General features: G+C 38.5%; 1 long non-coding RNA gene across 5 annotated transcripts in view; it reads right to left on the bottom strand.

Annotated features, from left to right (window-relative positions):
• The window catches only part of LOC112587869, a 224,504-nt gene that overhangs the window by 189,166 nt on the left and 17,946 nt on the right, over nucleotides 1–17,392 (bottom strand). For all 5 annotated transcript variants that reach the window (XR_006542894.2, XR_006542897.2, XR_006542896.2 and 2 more), the window contains exon 2: nucleotides 2,052–2,179. This is a non-coding gene — a long non-coding RNA (uncharacterized LOC112587869). The remainder of the gene's footprint in view (nucleotides 1–2,051; nucleotides 2,180–17,392) is intronic.

Raw genomic sequence — 17,392 nt, 5'->3', positions numbered from 1 at the left:
ATAAATGCTACAATGTGGATAAAACTTAAAAACATTATGCGAAGTGAAAGAAGGTAGTCAAAAATTACAAATTGTATGATTCCATTTGTATGATACATCCAAAATAGGCAAATCTATAGCGGCAGAATGGAGAAGGCAATGGCACCCCACTCCAGTACTCTTGCCTGGAAAATCCCATGGATGGAGGAGCCTGGTAGGCTGCAGTCCATGGGGTTGCACAGAGTCGGGCACGACTGAGTGACTTCACTTTCACTTTTCACTTTCATGCATTGGAGAAGGAAATGGCAACCCACTCCAGTGTTCTTGCCTGGAGAATCCCAGGGATGGGGAAGCCTGGTGGGCTGCCGTCTATGGGGTCGCACAGAGCTGGACATGACTGAAGTGACTTAGCAGCATAGCGGCAGAAAGTAGATAAGTGGTTGCCTAGGATTGAGCGGTAGGGAGTAGGTAATGGCTAAGGGGTGAGGAGTTTCTTTTGTGGATAAGGAAAATGTTTTAATATTGATTCTTGTAATGGTTTCTCAACTATTTGACTATATTAAAAGCCACTGGATGGTCCACTTTACCCTGATGAATTGTATTTTTGTGAATTATATCTCAATCATACAGCTATGTTAATAAACATATCCTCAGTCTCTCAGAAGTCTGTAGAATTCTGTTCTAGAGACTAGAAAAGTTAGTCCTGGATGGTTGAGCCTTAAACCTTTCCTTAGAATGTGAAACATTTATCACTGATTTCCTCAGCTTTCAGATTACAACCAAGACACCAAGATAGAAAGAAAATCTCATTTAACAATGTGTTAAATTAATACAAATCTAAAACAATACTCATAGCATTTCACTTTTCTTCATGCTCCAATTTCAGAATAATGATTAAACTTCCAAACTTTGCAGAATGGTACATATATTTTATAGGCTGCAGTATCCTCTTAAGTGATTCCGTTTCCATAACTCTATTGGTTATGTATTTCAATTGAAGAATTAAATGCTAGTCTTACAATAAACTCAAGGCTTCCCTGGTGGCTCTGACAGTCAAGTATCTGCCTGCAGTGCAGGAGCCCTGGGTCTGGAAGTTCCCCTGGAGAACAGATAGGCTACCCACTCCAGTATTCTTGGGCTTCCCTGATGGCTCAGATGGTCAAAGAATCTGCCTGCAATGCGGGAGACCTGGGTTCAGTCCCTGGGTTGGGAAGATACCCTGGAAGAGGACATGGCAACCCATTTCAGTATTCTTGCCTGGAGAATTCCATGGTTAGAGGAGCCTGGCAGGCTATAACCCATGGTGTCGCAAAGAGTCGGACAAGACTGAGTGAACTAAGCACACAGCACAGCACGTAAGATAAGTGCCATTAAATAATCATTTCACAAGTAAGGAAACTGAAGTTCATAATAGTTAAAAATGTATGAAAAATAAAGCAGTTGATGCATGACTAAGCCAAGACTCAAATCTATAGTCTCTGTCCCTCATGCAAAGCCTCTGAAACTCTTTTGCGGGGGCAGGGGTGGGGGGGTGGCTGTCTAATGATAAGAGAAATATTCACATAATTTGTAAGTAAAATGCCTAATTGCTACCTCTAAGACTGAGACTGAAAACCCACAATAGTATGCAACATAAGTTTGAAAAAAAACTTGGCCTCTCACCATAAGCAATTTATTTTTATATTTTAGAAGTTGGGAAATCAATGGTCATCACTCAGGCTCTATGTCTGTGTTCTCCCTTAGACACTGATTAAATTTAAAATCTCTTAAATTTTATTTTGAAAATGTATTCTTACAAAAACAGTAGAGAACATGGCAGAGATTACCATTAGAATAAAAGCCAAGACTGCAGATTCTGAGAAAGTGAATGAAACGACGTGAGAAATGTTAGTGGCCAGTGAAAAGTCACATCAACCCCAGAGTATTTTGCCACCTCAGTACTACCTTCCATAAAGACAAATTCATATGTAAGGCAAAATCAATGTGGTTTTGAAAAAATTTTAAATGCTCCTTTATAAATATAACTATGGATGAGAAAGAAAAATCAGAATTGTTTTTGACAAATCTCTTACCCGTCTGCCTATACCTCATTTGTATGATGCAGTGTTCTGGCTATGGCTCCATCTCTGCTCCAGTTATAGGAATCTGTATCTACTCAAAATCTTGTTCCTGCCTTCTCTTTGTATCCTCCTGGATTTCACTAAAGAAAACACAGCAAAATCATAATATCAAGGTATGCTTACACTCTATAGCTACAGAGTAAATGGAATTCATTTACATAAATTAAATTGGTCATCATTCATAAATATGAATTGACAATCCAGGACCAGTAGCCATTTGAGGAAAGACAATGACATGAAATGGAAGAATGAAAATAAACAACAAAAAAATGTGACCTCTGTACAAACTGAGAAATAATTTTTAAAAATTCTAATTACTTTCTTCAAAGACACTAAATAAGTGAATATATCTATAAAACTAGGATAGGCCACAGTGCACGTGCTGCACTTCAGTCATGTCCAACTCTTTGCAACCCTATGGACTGTAACCTGCCAGGCTCCTCTATCCACGGAATTCTTCAGGCAAGAATACTGGAATGAGTTGCCATTTCCTCCTCCAGGGGATCTTCCTGACCCAGGGATTGAACTTATGTCTTTTGTGTCTCCTGCACTGGCAGATGTGTTCATTACCACTAGTGCCACCTGGGAAGCCCAAGAAGAGCAATTAAATTGTTCTCGACCGTAAAAAGATATCAGAAATATGAATGACAAAACTAACTTTGTTCTATAAACTAAAGGAGAAAAAAAAATGATGCAATAACCAAACTGGTGATCAGGAATACAGAGTTAAGAGAATTTTCTAGAACTAAGAGGAAAACCAAAAAATGTAAATATTAAAAGATGTGACTTTCTGACATCTACCTAGCAGGAAACGGAGAGGCAGAGAAGAGCAAAGGGGTAAAGGAAGTAGGTTTTTAGAGAGAGAGAAAATTCTATGAACCAAAGAGACTTAAAAAAAAAAAAGATTAGCATGAAAGTATGATAGTTCAAATTCTCTTTGAATGCTGTAAGACAATGGAGCAATTCTTCTAATGGTCTGAGAAGAAATGAACCCATAATTTTATTCTCAAGTATAAAAGCAAAACAAACAAACAAAAAAAGCTGTAACTCGGGCAACAACTAGGAAAACCTACTACCCAAGCCACTCCCATAAAAACTATATACTGAGAAGGATATCCCAGGAAAATGAAAAAGAATACAAACTGATGACCCAAGACAAAAAGAAACACATGCAACTGAGTATGATGGAGAGGAAGTGAAGAAAATTCAAAAGTGTTGTAAGAGATTCTGCTACCCATTCTTGAATAATGCTAAGAACATTCTCCTTCACAGGAGTTTGATGACTTAACACTCACTGCATTTCTTCTTCTATGCATCCATTTATATCATTTGATTTTACAATGAGTAATATTCACATAATGATAATACTATAAAGGCTGTTTTATTAAAGTTTTAGTCTCAACTTATAAACAAAGCATGAAGTCACAGTAAAAGTTAATTGTAAAATAGAAAGGGCTTCCCTGGTAGCTCAGATGGTAAAGAATCTGCCGGCAATGCGGGAGACCCAGGTGTGATCCCTGGGTCAGAAAGATCCCCTGAGAAAGGAATGGCAACTCATTCCAGTATTCTTGCCTGGAGAATTCCATGAATTTAACCCCAGAGGCTAAAGCCTGTGGGGTCACAAAGGGTCGCACACAATTGGGCAACTAACACCTTCACTTTCATTTCATACAATATAATATAAATGTTATAAACCTTACAAAGGTAAAAGTAATAATATAGTCAAAAAATCTACAAAATCTTGTCTCCTTAGACAATGCCTGAAGTTAGTAAATCACAAAATAAAGCTATAAATATAATATTACAGCACAAATTACCAGAAAGCAAGCATAGAGGTAAAATGTACTGATGAGTCATCAGACATTTTTAAAGTTGATAAAGATGGAAAGAAATTGACAAAATATATTACTTAACATTTATAATGGTAACTATCCAAATAACCGAAAAATGGAACCAGTTCAAAGTTTTTGGGGTTTTTTAATATAAATTTATTTATTTTAATTGGAGGCTAATCACTTTACAATATTGTATTGGTATTGCCATACATCAACATGAATCCACCATGGGTTTTTGTTTTTTTTTTTTAACTTGCAATATGAAAGGAGATCCATCCTTCCCATTCTAAACCTAACTGGGTTGGATTTCAGTCAACAGTCTAGATATTAACTTTTTATAAAATTTAACATATTTTAGTGTATAAAAAGCATAACAGAAAAACACAATAAAATTCATAGTGACCTTTTTATCAATGGGAGAATTTCTGGATAATTTTTCATATCACTTTTTCATATTTGGAGTTTCCAAATGTCCTATATATTCTTCAGAAAGCATACACTAATTTTAATTTTTAAGTCTTTGATAAAGCCATCTAACATGGTTTTAAAAATTAAAAATCAGTAATATTTTATACATTTATATATATATACAAAGATTTATAGATTTACGTATCTTTTACTTGCACTTTGAAGGTCATGACAGCAAGAAATTGGGATAAATCATACAAGTTTCTCCAAGAATGTATCTGTTTACATATTCCCCAATTCTGTAGCAAGAGAAAGTGTCTCTGTCCACCATAAAGGTAATAGCACATGCATGTTCATTTGCTCAGTCATATCCAGCTCTTTGCAACCCCATGGACTGCAGCATGCCAGCCTCCTCTGTCCATTGAATTTTCCAGACAAGAATACTGGAATGGGTTGCCATTTCCTCCTCCAGGGGATCTTCCTGACACAGGAATAAAACCTGCATCTCCCGCAGCGCCTGCATTAGCAGGTGGATTCTTTACCACTAATAGCCAATAATAGGCCTGTCCACTCAGGTGTTTCATTAAATATCTCCTTTTAGTGGTCCCTACTTGACCTCCTGATAAAGGTGAAAGAGGAAAGTGGAAAAGCTGGCTTAAAACTCACATTCAAAAAACTAATATCGTGGCATCTGGTCCCATCACTTCAAGGCAAATAGATGGAGAAACAATAGAAAGAATGACAGAATTATTTTCTTGGGCTCCAAAATCACTGCAGATGGTAACTGCAGCCATGAAATTAAAAGACACTTGCTCCTTGGAAGAAAAGCTATGACAAACCTAGACAGTGTATTAAAAAGCAGAGACATTACTTTGCCAACAAAAGTCCATCTAGTCAAAGGTTTGGTTTTTCCAGTAGTCATGTATGGATGTGAGAGGTGGACCATAAAGAATGCTGAGCACCAAAGAATTGACACCTTTGAACTGTGGTGTTGGAGAAGACTCTTGAGAGTCCCTTGCACAGCAAAGAGATCAAACCAGTCAATCCTAAAGGAAATCAGTCTTGAATATCCATTGGAAGGACTGATGCTGAAGCTTAAACTCCAATACTTTGGCCACCTGATTCAAAGAACTGATTCATTGGAAAAGACCCTGATGCTAGGAAAGATTAGAGGCAGGAGGAGAAGAGGACGACAGAGGACAAAATGGTTGGATGGCATCACCAACTCAATGGACATGAGTTTGAGCAAGCTCTGGGAGATGGTGAAGGACAGGGAAGCCTGGTGTGCTGCAGCCCATGGGGTTGCAGAGTTGGACATGACTGAGCAACTGAATAACAACCACTCTGCTGCTGCTGCTGCTAAGTCACTTCAGTCGTGTCTGACTCTGTGTGACCCCTTAGACGGCAACCCACCAGGCTCCCCTGTCCCTGGGATTCTCCAGGCAAGAACACTGGAGTGGGTTGCCATTTCCTTCTCCAATGCATGAAAGTGAAAAGTGAAAGTGAAGTCGCTCAGTCGTGTCCGACTCTTTGCGACCCCATGGACTGAAGCCTACCAGGCTCCTCCATCCATGGGATTTTCCAGGCAAGAGTACTGGAGTGGGGTGCCATTGCCTTCTCCCACTCTAGTGTTTCATTAAGTATCTGCCCTTACTAGTCCAAGTTCTTGTCCTCTACTTTATATACTTGGGAATCCAATTTCCCAACTCACTCAGAAGTAACAGGATTCTAAGTAACCAATTCCTATTAGCCTAGCAACAGTAGTCTAGATTATCCAAAGCAACAGTACTTCCAAAAATAGAACTGCCAAAGTTTCCAAAAGCAGAACCAAATACCTTTCATTGAGTAGGTCTGTAAATATGCTCAAAGGGATAATAAAAGTTGATATTTGTTGAGCACCCTGTGTACCTAATTGGATACATTAGATCATCTTCACCATTTTTTACTCCATCCTTAAGATTCCCTTGCTATTACCTCTCCCCATTTTGTCAGTAAAACATGTTGACAACATGTTAAAATTTAATTTATCTCATTTATTTTACTTTAGTCCTCATTGCAATCAGTATCTCCTTGCTGGGTTCCAGAGAAGTTGTAGGGGTTGGGCAGGTGTGTGAAACACACAAACAAGACTTAAGAAGATCCTTCAGCACAACTGCATACATGTGGTGCATGCTCATCATGCAAGTTTCTGCCTCCAACTATTTCATCTTGATTCTTCCATTACAGAGAGTAGTTTCAAATCTTGCCCTAACATTCTACATGTTCCCTCCACCTGGAGCTCAGAGTGGCCTACACAGTGGCTGTGGAAAAACAACCAGTACATTTCCTGCCCTTGGTATCAGAATGAATGTTTTGAAAGGATAAGTGCTGTCCATCTGTAAAGATATTCTTGTTACTGTTGTTGTCATGTCCAATAGACTATGATGGGAGAATCTGGTTCATTATTAAAAGCAGAAAAAGAATCACATGTGTAACAACAGACAGATCTGACAGTTAAAAGCCATGTGTAGTAGCCATTTCTTTAGGGAGAATGACAGTAACTTCAGAAAACTTATACTGACCTACCTAATCAGGTTTTTCGGCCCTTAAATTCTGTGGAAAGACATTAAATATCATTAATTCTTTAAAGAAATACCTTGCGGGATTTATGAATGCTCATGAATATTTCATAAAGTGATTAAAATTGTTAATCCTGCTCCCAATTAAAGTAATTCTTAGACCACATATGTAAATAACAGGTAATTATGATGTTTTATTATGTGTCATTTATATAACTTAGGCCATTAAAATTGCATTCTGACATGATACATTTCTTAGGGATCTACGTCATTTTTTAAAAGCAACAATTCATTTTTTACTTTATTTGAGCCTCCATTAATTTTGAGGGGAAATTTTGAGGAAATGGAAGAGAAGAAAAATAAGTTCTAAGAGTATAAACAGTAGCCCCTCTATGAAGTACTGTTGCCAAAATCCTAGGCTTTTCTCCTCCAACGGTGTGTTCAGGTGGGATTCAGTATATTAACTCTAATTGAGAAAACTATCATCTGAGGAATTAGACACAAAGCTAATTCTACGCTTTCCTTTTTTTATTTCATTCCTCTTTCTTCATTTTTTTCTTTATTTCAGCTTTCCATTACATTTGGTTTCTACATGGGAAGAAAAAGGAACTTAAATCTGGAGACAATTTGGAATGATGGAAAGTTCACAGAGTCAAAAAGAGCTAATTCTAAGGAATCATGACTTCCTAGCTATATGGTCTTGGGCAAATCATTTTACCTCTTGGAATTTTAGTCCTTTTACCTGTAACATTTTGAATTTCAGTTTTTACCTGTAATATTTTGAAGATAATACCTTTCCTAGTTACTTGGTAAAATTTTTTTGAGAGTTAGTTAAAACTCATTAAAGGCATTTTGTAAAATGTTCTGCTGTTGACCCCAACCAACCAAGTAAATACATAATTTGAGCAAGTTACTTCTCCATTTTCATTTTTCTAGACCTCAGTCTCCTGATCTCAGACAAAGGAATTGAAACTCATTTATAACAAATCCATTTTTCTAGTGCTTGCTTCCAAGTTACTGACTTTTTCTTTAACTTTCAATTTATGGGTTGTTTTTTGCAAGTTCAGATGGGGTAGGATTTGGAGAGATAAAGGGGATGAGATGCTCCAAAGGAGGTCCAAGGATCCTGGTGAATTCTGTAGTCCTTGGATCTCATGACATCTGGTAGAGATTTGCATGGTTGGACATCTCCCCAAACACATTCTGAGCTCATGCTCTTGATGCACATCAGGCTTACATCCTGAATATCCATCACTTCCAAAGCAATGCTCTTGTCAGTGGCTCAACTTAGTCTGGAGTGGATTGTTTCCACCATAAGTAGCCAAGTGAAGTTCTGTTTTGCCTTTGCCTGTTGTGCTCTGTGAGAACTAATTCCAGTCTTTGACATGGGGAGGCATATTTATGACATTTGGCTTCTTCATTCCAACAGATTTTTCCTTTCTGTGTTTATGAGAGGTAGCATTAAATATTAGTGCTCCGTCCTACTGGGTTCCCTTTGTTTAAAAGCATCTGTGTCTTTTGCACTTACTTTGGCCATTATTTCAAGGAGTTAGAAGTACAGAGGCACAGCTCCAGAGTTGCTTGACTGCTTTTATGTCCTTTTATAAAAGGTTTCCAAATCAAGAGGATCATGTATGTGTTATTTCTGGGTCCATTAAATGCCTGAGTAATTAACATTAGCCATTTTGCCACTAACAAAGCATGCAAACCACGATGTTTTTGTGATGTATAGTCATTTCAATGTCAGCTTACAGTTGCACAAGCCGATCTAATCACCTCAATGACAATACTATGAGACAGGCGCCAAGATTATATAGCCTGGCAACCAAATGACTCTTAACATTGTTTGGAAATGTACAGGCTCCATCTAACCAATAATGTGTTATTTTAAAGTTTCTGAAGTTGTGCAGAGAAACTCTTAAAACACAGATTATAGTGGTAAGGGTCTGAAAAAGTGCCTAACCTGTACCCAGCGTTAACATAAACACAAAAGAAAGCTACATTTCAAACAGATTCATAACATAATCAGAAATCAGGATCTGACAGTGCATATTCTCCATTTGCCAATGCATTCCTTTCTAAAAAGCTGCAATTAATTACAAACTAGTTTTGATGCCGTTTTTGCTTTCCTTAAATATGGAGTGAATTCACCCCATAAACTAATGAACCAAAGTGGAGCCAAATAGAGACCAGCTGGCTGGATGGCTCAGTAATTTTATCCACATGATTGACTTTATGATCCTTTCACTGAAGGAACTAGTCTTTATTCTTGCAATCAGCACCAATGACAATTTGGGAGGGGTGGAGAATTATTAAAATCTGAAGAAACAAGAGGTGCGGTTTGTTTGATGTGGAAAAACACATTCTACTACGCACTTCCCTGGTATTATAGGTGCCGAATTTTGAGTCTCTCAGGCTTCCAAAGAAACACACTGATTAGTTGCCACAGAGACATAATAAGCAACCAATGCCTAAATAATCATTTCAGATACTCCATTAACAGCATCTAACCGTGTGGCTTTTAACCATACAAATTGTTTTTTGACAGCTTGTAACCTTTTCAAATAGTTTCCTTTGGGCATTATACCACACTCAGATCTAATTTTAACTTTTGCCTAGTTTATAATTTATGAGTTCCTTTGGAGATGCATAATGTGTTTGAGGAGAAAGGATACATTCAAATAAAAGTTAAAAACAAAATCAATTGCTGTTTTAATCCATGAAACCTATCCTCACCAGGAGATAACTATAATAGGATGAAACAAAAAGAGGAGAGGGAAGGACCTAAGTGATCTAGAATTCCCATGCTGCTGCTGCTGCTGCTAAGTCGCTTCAGTTGTGTCCGACTCTGTGCGACCTCATAGACGGCAGCCCACCAGGCTCCCCCGTCCCTGGGACTCTCCAGGCAAGAACACTGGAGTGGGTTGCCATTGCCTTCTCCGAGAATCCCCATAGAACCTATTTTAAAACAAGCAAGTTTAATGTATTTAAACAGGATCATAGCTCTACATACTGCTGATGCATACAAAAGTGTGTCTTAAGATGCATGAAATTCCACAACACAAAAATTAAAAGTTATAAAATGGCTTAATGGGGCTGTCAGTGAAGAGCTAAAATATATAACACTCCTTTAGCACAGAAAATCCCCAGGTTTACAATTTCCAGACACTGGAATGCATCCACTCAAGGAAGAGGAAGAATATTGTTCCAAACTCTGGTCAAAAATGGATTCCACCTAAAAATCATAGATCACAAGTTGTTGGAGCTAAAGAGAACTTTAGAAATCATCTGGTCAGGCTCAAAATGAAGCCTGGTGCCTTCATTCCTAAGACTTTTCCCTTTCCTTTCCCCAACATCCAAACTATCAGAAAGTCCAGCCCAGTACCATGGGAACCATATTCCTCCCACTGCTGCACCCTTCAGCTTCCAAGCACCAACCCCTCTCACCTGGGTTCTGCCAAAACACCCTGAGCTGAGGGTCAGCAAACTGCAACTCACATTCTGCTTGCCACTTCTTTCTGTATGTCCTACAACCTAAGAATAGTTTTCACATCTTTAAATGATCATAAAAAATAAAAAGACTGATAACCCCTCATGACATGAACTTATATAAAATTCATAAGCCAGTGCCCATCAATAAAGTTTTATTGGAACACTGTCATGCTCTTCTTTTATGTATAGCCCATGACTGCTTTGATGTAACAATGGCACTTATACAACCCTTTCACAGAGACTCTGTGGCCCACAAAGTCTAAAATATTTATACTATCTGGCCAGTTTTTACTATCGAGCCCTTCATAGAAAATGTCTGCTGACCTCTGTGTAATTGGTTCCCTATACCTATGCTTTCTCTGCCACAGTCAGTTCTTCCCCCAGCAACCAGTGATCCTTTTAAAGCAAATCACATCTTGTCTCTCCCTGCGTAAAACTCTCCAATGCTGAGCTGTACAATATTGCAGCCACTAGCCACACGCATCTATTAATCACTAGTGTCTAGTGTAACTGAAGAATGAATTTTTTATTTAAGTTCAATTATTCTAAATTTAAAAACTGGTGCTTGATTCAATTATTGGAAAGCATTTACGTATGGTTGGAACAACTTGGATATGTGAATCTGCTATTTCAATTGTAAATTTTGTAAAGTCTCAATGCAGATCAATTATCTGCAATGAAAATTTGGCATCCAAACTGAGATGCACTATAAATGTAACATACACGCTGAATTTCAAAGACTTAATCCAAAAAGAGGGTGTAAAATATTTCTTTAATAATTTTAAGTGGCTAGATGTTTAAATGATAGTCTTTTTAATATATTCAGCTAAATAATACATTATTGAATCTAATTTATCTATTTCTTTTTACTCAATGTGGTTACTAGACAATTTAAAATTACATGTGTCTTGCATTATATTTCTATTGGACAGACTTATTCAATGGGTTTATATGATAAGAATAAATTCAAACACCTTACAGTGTCAACAAGGTCTTCCTTGGCCCACGCACTTCTCTTTAATCCCATCTCTCTGCCACTCTCTCTTCACTCTGGTATTTTACCAGTCCCTCAAAGACACTATGGAGAAGGCAATGGCACCCCACTCCAGTACTCTTGCCTGGAAAATCCCATGGGCGGAGGAGCCTGGTAGGCTGCAATCCGTGGGGTCGCTAAGAGTCGGACACGACTGAGCGACTTCACTTTCACTTTTTACTTTCATGCATTGGAGAAGGAAATGGCAACCCACTCCAGTATTCTTGCCTGGAGAATCCCAGGGACAGGGGAACCTGGTGGGCTGCAGTCTATGGGGTCGCACAGAGTCAGACATGACTGAAGCAACTTAGCAGCAGCAGCAGCAACACTAACCTAACTTTGGCCTTCAAGTCTGTCTTTGCACCAACTGTGACTTCTCTCTGAACCCTGCTTCCCTATATCATAACTCATCCTCATCATTCCATCACAGCATACATGCCAGTCTCCATGGAGACCCCCCTCAATCCACCCTCAGTCACGTTCTAACACTCCACTCAGTTTCGTTCTCTTCACGGCCACTATCAGTAGCTGGAATCTTCTTTTGCATCAATATATGAGTCTTTTGACTGCCTCCATTCCTTGCATGCTTCCTATTTCAGCACCCCAAGAGAAGGAATCTTGTCAGTTTGGCTCACTGCTAAATCCCCAGCACTTAAAACCATGCCTCATGCTCAGCAGGTACTTCAATGACCGACCCTTCATTTTACAGATGATAAACTAAGATGCAGAGCACCGTAGAGACCTAATGACAGAGCTCAGAGTGGAACGTAGATCCCCTCCCTCCAGCTCAGTGTTTTTCAAGGAGTGGCATAGCTTTGCATCTCTCCCATCAGAACAAAAAGACCTTCTGCTTAGTTCTATGACACTTTGCTGGGATGCCAACTTCAGAAGCAAAAGGTCAGCTAAACCAACGATTTCATTTACCCATGGGCACCTAAAAACTTCTCCATTGCTGTATATCCATGCGAGTACCTTGTCAGACTGTTAGCAGCTTTTAAGATTGCTTCTCTGATGATCTTTTTCCTCTGGGTGTGGAAATAATCACCAAAATTAAAGAAAGAAATCAATGGCATTTAGCCTCTCTCTCACACCAAAGTGATAGTCACAAGGCAGAAAGAACTAGGTCATAAGGATGGAAAAGAGACCAATTAAATAGTTGGAAGTAGCAGTGTGACCACCACCAGTGAAGATGAGCAGAAAAATAAACACTAGGGGTCAGGGTGCCCTTCCCCTTTTATCTTTTACATTTTCTTCTTTCATTAATTAACATTCAAACTATACTCATATTCTGACAAATTAAGCAACAGCCCAAAGGGTGATATTTGAAGGCAACTTGGAAAAAAATTATACACTCTACCTCCGTTACAGCCTAAAATGTCACTCTTTGTAACATCTTATATTTTAGATGCTTTAATCCTCATTTAATCTTCATTTTAATCATGTATCTCTGGGAAAGACATTGATACTTTAGGTGAAAAGTGTTTGGAAAAGGGAACTGGATATGGTATCTGCCAGGTAGTTTCAATTACAAGCAGACATACTATGTATTGTATTCAAGGGTGATAAATGTCCCAGTAAAAATCTTTTATTTAAATTCTCATTTACTACCAGTTAAAGAAGTTGTGGCTTTCCCTTTTATTCCTTCATTTTTTCACTCACCACTGAGGAGTGAGTTTCTTTGACCTTCATATGCATCTATCAAGTGTCTTCTGAGACGAATGAATCTTTGAATTGTACTATTGGGTGTGTTCAGCAACACAAGACGGGGCTTAGAGTTGTGAATGAACATAGGAAGATAGGGCTGTCTGTGAGCAAACCACTGTAGCTAAAGTGAAGGCTTTATCACATGTCAAAGAGGGTACATCACTAAATGGATGTGGTGAGTGGACTTTAAATGTCAGGTTGAGGTGTGGGAACTTTATTCTGTCAGTAACATGAAAACTACCAGAAATTTTACTATGTGAATAAAATATTATCAGTCATTGCATAAAATGACATATTTAGGAGAATATTAGTGATGAGCATTTATTGAGCACTATGTGCTAGACAATGTTTCAAGCACTTTACATGCTTATGTGTCATTTAGTCCTTATAATGAACCTATAAAGTAAGTAGGACCTTTATTATTCCTATTTTACAAATGAGGAAAATAAGATACAGATAGTTTAAATAATTTGCCCATCATCACACAACAAGTACGTGGCAGAAAGTGTTAGACACATGGTTGTATCTGACTCTTCGCAACCCCATGTCGTGTCAGTTCTTTGCAACCTCATGGAGTAGAGGTTGCTCTCCAGAGTAGCCTACCAGGCTCCTTTGTCTATGGAATTCTCCAAGCAAGAATACTGGAGTGGGTAGCCATTCCCTTCTCCAGGGGATCTTCTTGACCCAAGGATAGCACCTGGGTCTCCTGCATGGCTGGCAGATTCTTTACCTGAGTCACTACAAAAGCCCTGTATGTGACAGATACAGGATTCAAATCTAGGCAGTCTGCCTCTGGGACTCTTCACAAGAATGGCTGAGCAGTTTGGCAGAGTGGCCTAAAGACTCTAACACAGGCAGAGCCGCTACTTGCTATATGCTTGCATGCATGCTCAGTTGTGTCTGACACTTTTTGACCTCATGGACTATAGCCTGCCTGCCCGCCAGGCTTCTCCGTCCATGGAATTTTCCAGGCAAGAATATTGGAGTGGTTGCCATTTCCTTCTCTAGGAGAGCTTCTTGACCTAGGGATCAAGCCTGTGTCTCTTGCATCTCCTGCATTGGCAGGCAGACTCTTTACCACCTGAGAAGCCCTATAGCTTATGTGAAGCCTTAATAAAGTCAGGAAAGATACTACTTCTAGATAAGCTCAGTAACAGTGTTGGTAAGTAGATGGTGCATTGTCTTTGTACAAGTTTTAAAAGGTGACCCTTCCTGTGGGCAAGCACAAGCCCATTTCCTAGTCTATGGCTTGGTTTATGGAGCAAAATGGCTAGATTCAGTGCTCATTTGTCTATCATACAGACTTTTGAACATTTTGCTTTCAACTGAATAGCTAAAATATATTAAACCTTCATATCCCCAAACCATCAGTAAAGTTAACTCTATACCACAAAACCTTGTTTGACATGTGGACTTTTATGAATATTTGAGTGTGCATGTGTGAGCATGTCCATGTGAAGTTAAAATAAAAAATGGGTGAAGTTCCACATTTGGGCTGATGCCAGAACAAGATCAAAGGACAGCCACAAAGTCTTGGAGTTGAGAACATGAATCCCTGAAGAAACTTCTGAGGAATTCACAGAAAATCTTCTGCAAAGATGAAGATCATTAAAGGTCATCAGAAATTTTACCAGGATTCAAACTAATCTTTCTCAATCACATTACTGAAGATTTTGATTAGGGAGAGAGGAGTGATCTGGAAGACTTCCACAGAGTGACTTTAGATCGTGCTAGAATCTGCCTACTAATATAGATGTACTTTGGTTCCTCCTGTCTATCTCTTGGTACCTCTTGTCTACCAGGGCTTCCCTGGTGGCTCAGATGGTAAAGAATCTATCTGCAATGCAGGAGACCTGGGTTTGATCCCTGGGTTGGGAAGATCCCCTGGAGGAGGGCATGGCAACCCATTCTAGTATTTTTGCCTGGAGGATGCCATGGACAGAGGAGCCTGGAGGGCTACTCTGGAGGACAACCTCTACTCCATGAGGTTGCAAAGCACTGACACGACTGAGTGACTAACCACAGCACATACATATAGACTACATAGAGAAACACATGTGATTTTCTAAAAAAATTTACCATGCTTTGGGGCCTATATTACCACTGCTTTTCTACCTGTACCAGATTGCAGGCTTGTTCTCACTTGTGAGCTCAATCTAGCTTGCCTTTTGTCCCAATACTAGTGAAAATGCATGAAAGTTGCCTACCTCCAAAGATCAAGGTTCAAGATCAAGTCAGCCACAGTGCTTATTACTTAGTTATTCCCCACCTTCTCCACTTGACCAGTCATCTTCTAGATCCATTGCCCAGAACTTCAGTACTCAGGTTCTCAAGACCTCTTCCTGTACCTCTGGAATCTCCTGCCAGATTCTCTGTACATGTAACCCCACCAGCCTGGATGACACAGCAATAAATACTACTGGGTACTCCTCTTGCTCTTTCATACCTACTTCGAATTTCACTCATAAATCTGGTTGGGGAAATGATGATTTCATATAAATATACACTGTGAAATGATCAACATATTCAAGCTAATTAGCATCCATTACTTCACAGTTACCTTTTTTTCCCCTTTTTATCCATCCCCCAACCCCCGCCACTCCTCTTGAAGTCTCTTGAGAAATCAAAGTTCAAGTTGGTTGTATTAGTGTCTAAGTCCAGGCAAGAAAGCCACAATATTTTAAAGAATAGGTTCTTAACCTTGGAAGGTTCATGAATGGACTTCATGGATTCTATAAACTCTCTGAGATAGTATATTATATACAAATGGAGGACATGTATTTACATTTTTCCAAGAAATGTACCATTGTTGAGGTTTAGTTGGTAAGTCATGTCCGACTCTCTGAGACTTCATGGACTATAGCCCACCATGAACAGGCTTCCTTGTCCTTGGGATTTCCCAGGCAAGAAAACTAGTGTGGGCTGACATTTCCTTCTCCAGGAGATCTTCCCAACTCAAGGATCAAACTCATGTCTCCTGCACTGGCAGGCAGATTCTTTACTGCTGAGCCACTGGGAAGCTACAAGAAAGGTACCCCAGGTTTCATTAAAATTTCTAAGAAGTCAGTGAGCCACAAAATATCAAAGTAAATTGTCTGATCCTCATATTCCCTCTAGATAGCCAGTGCCCCAGCTGTATTTCTTTGCCTATTTAGAAAAGCTAAAATACTTGGCAAGTATTAATATATACATTTTTTTCTTTTTCTTAATTTGTAGTTTGCAATGTTTAAAAAAATACTTTAAAATACTGACATATGCCAAGTCACCACTGTTGATGGTCTTGACACACTTTCCTAAATATAACTTTGAAAAACTTGAAAATTATTTCATTTTCTGTAAATCTACTTTAAAAAGTCTGATATTATTTATTTACAAAACCACCATAAGAAAATTATTTAGATATATTTAGATGCACATAATGAACTAATGACTTAAAAATTCAGAAAATTTTAAATGACCATGCTTTTCTGCAACCTTACAGTTTTACATTAGATTCCTTTCATAAGCTTACAGTGAGATATCGTTATCATAAAAGAACAGCAAGACAGGACTATCATCCCAACCTGGGCTAATCCTGGCAGCTTTTTACACTGTGCATTTAATATAATGAATCCAGATGATAACACACTGCTTTTTTCCCACAAATCTTCCTTACCATGATGTCAGAATAATGTTGCATTTCCTTCAAAAATAATTCATTCTGGTATAGATAATGTCAATATATTAAGCACACATAGAGGCACTATTTATTTTATTAAATTGGAAAGACTATTGGTCATGCAAAACCAGTCAAATCTCAACTTTATCTGACTTTACCTTCCCACTGAGCTTACCCAAATCAGTCAGCGAGAACAAATATAAGTTTTTGACAGCAAAACTATTCTTCAACCAATACTGCAAGATTGAGTCTTTTTCCACTAACATTGACTGAGTTAGGATATTAAATGACAAATCTTATAAAAAGTGTTTCTTTCTCTTTCCTTCTCTCTCCCTCCCTCATTATGTTTACACAGCTCACAACTAAAAGAGAGCTTGCTGGTCTTGTAAATGAGTTGCTTTTAACCTCCAATTAGCCACCCATAAGTTTACAAAATGGGGTAAAATTGCTTAAAATTAAAATACATTTTTTGATAATTCATTTAGTCCCTACCATTTGGTATAAGTGAAACTACCAAACGCAGTTCCAAAAGTTATTAAGAAATTGAACATGCAGTTCCTCCAATCTTATGAGCATGTAGCTAAGGAAAAACTCACGTAAGTCTC

This window comes from Bubalus bubalis, chromosome 11 (assembly GCF_019923935.1).
Source record: "Bubalus bubalis isolate 160015118507 breed Murrah chromosome 11, NDDB_SH_1, whole genome shotgun sequence".
NCBI classification, from domain to species: Eukaryota; Metazoa; Chordata; class Mammalia; order Artiodactyla; family Bovidae; genus Bubalus; species Bubalus bubalis.
Note: the sequence above shows the minus strand (reverse complement) of the source record. Positions and strands in the feature narration are given on the sequence as shown.